At 35.8% G+C, this 2,104-nt stretch overlaps 1 pseudogene; it reads right to left on the bottom strand.

Annotated features, from left to right (window-relative positions):
- Positions 1-324: 324 nt before the first annotated feature.
- LOC148564562 (uncharacterized) lies at positions 325-1,798 on the bottom strand (annotated as a pseudogene).
- Between the last annotated feature and the right edge of the window lie 306 nt (positions 1,799-2,104).

The following is a 2,104-nucleotide window of genomic DNA, read 5'->3' as shown; positions in this document are numbered from 1 at the left end:
TAATTTTGTGTCCTCCTACTCAGCCTTGTATCCACATCAGGTCTTAAATACCTTGAGCAAAATGTCAAGCATTCCTCGACCAAGTATCCTTCAGCAATTGAACCTTCAGGGCGACTCTTATTGCGAACATAAGACTTTAACCTACACAAATATCTCTCGATGGGATACATCCACCTAAATTGAACTGGACCACCCAACCTCAACTCATTTACCAGATGAATAGACAAATGTACCATTATATCAAAGAAACTAGGAGGAAAAATTCTTTCTAATTGGCACAAAATTTCTCTGATATCTACTTCCAAAGAATCTAAGATATCATTTTCAACAACTTTTTGGCACAAGGAACGAAAGAATGAACCTAGATAAATTAAAGGGCCAGCTACTTGATTTTGTATTGTACATTTTATAGCTACTTGCAACAAATAATGCAACATAAAATGAGCATCATGACTTTTGTAGCCTGATATTTTTTTCTCAGCAACATGAACACACCGAAAAATATTTGAAGCACTACCAGAGGACAATTTTACTGATTTGAAAATATCACAAAAAATGATTTTTTTTTCTTGAGTAGTAAGGTTAAAACATGCCTTAGCAATTTTTGCTTTCTTGCCTCCATCTATCTCCTTTGGTTGAAGCTTTTTTCTTATGCCCATATCTTTGAGATCGTACCGAGCATTGCATGATCTTTAGACTTTTTTGGAATGTCTAATAAAGTCCCAATAATGTTATCACATATGTTTTTCTCGATGTGCATAACATCAAGACAATGGCGTAGTGTATTTTGCTTCCAATATGGCAGCTCAAAGAAAATTGACCTTTTCTTCCATGGACCATCAATTTTTTTTTTTTGCTTCTTCCCAAATGCATTGTCAAAATCCTTCAAGTCTTCAAAAATTTGTTCCCCATCTAATAAAGCTGGTGAAGAACTTAATTCAACATCGCCATTGAAAGATCTTTTATCCATCCTATATGGATGATCCATAGCCAAAAATTTACGGTGATCCATGTAGCACATCTTTCGACTATGTTTTAAATAACAAGAGGAGGTGTCATGATTACAGCAAGGACATGCTAACTTTCCCTTTGTGCTCCAACCGGATAACATAGCATAAGCTGGAAAGTCACTAATAGTCCATAAAAGTGCAGCATGTAGTTGAAAAGTTTTATTCTTTGAAGCATCATAGATTTCCACTCCAACCTCCCATAAAACCTTCAATTCTTTAACTAATGGCTGAAGATACACATCAATACTTTTTCCAGGCAAACATGGTCCAGGGATGAGCAAGGACATCATGACATACTCTGGTTTCATGCAACACCATGGAGGAAGATTGTATGCGACTAAAACTACCGGCCATGTACTATGGGAGATGCTCATTGTTCTAAATGGATTAAATCCATCACTAGCTAACCCTAGTCTTATGTTACGAGATTCTTTAGGAAAATCAGGATGAAGCCTATCAAAGTCTTTTCATGATTGGCCATCAGCTGGGTGTCTTAGCTTTCCATCTTTTGAACGATGTTCATCATGCCACCTTAATGATTCAGCTATTTTTGAACACATGAACAACTTCTTAAGCCTTGGAATCAAGGGAAAGTGCCTCAAAACCTTTGCAGGCACGGATTTTTTCTTCAACTTATCAACTTCCGTATCTACCTCAATATTTTTAATGTACCTAGAAGCTCCACAAACTGGACAAAATTCATCATCTTCATATATATCCCAGAACAAAATGCAATCATTGGGACATGCATGAATTTTATTATAACCAAGTCCTAGATCTTTTACCATGGCCTTGATTTTATTGAAAGAATCAAGAATATTCAAATGAGAAATTGCTTCTTTCAATAATTCAAGTAGAGCAGTAAAGGATGCGTTGCTCCAACCATTTAGAGTCTTCAACATATATATTCGGATAATGAATGATAATGTGAAAAATTTTTTATAACCAGGATACAACTCTTGTTTTTCTTCCTCAAGCAATTTATAAAACTTTTCAGCATCTTCGTTTGGTCCATCACCATCTTTATCTCCTTCAAGCACATGCCTAAATGTCTCGTTTAGCAACCCTTCAATGTCATCGACAAATCCTTGTTG

Source organism: Arachis ipaensis, chromosome B5 (assembly GCF_059453495.1).
Source record: "Arachis ipaensis isolate K30076 ecotype BB chromosome B5, ASM5945349v1, whole genome shotgun sequence".
Classification (NCBI taxonomy): Eukaryota; Viridiplantae; Streptophyta; class Magnoliopsida; order Fabales; family Fabaceae; genus Arachis; species Arachis ipaensis.
The sequence above is the reverse complement of the archived record's forward strand: the minus strand, read 5'-3'. Positions and strand labels throughout refer to the sequence as shown.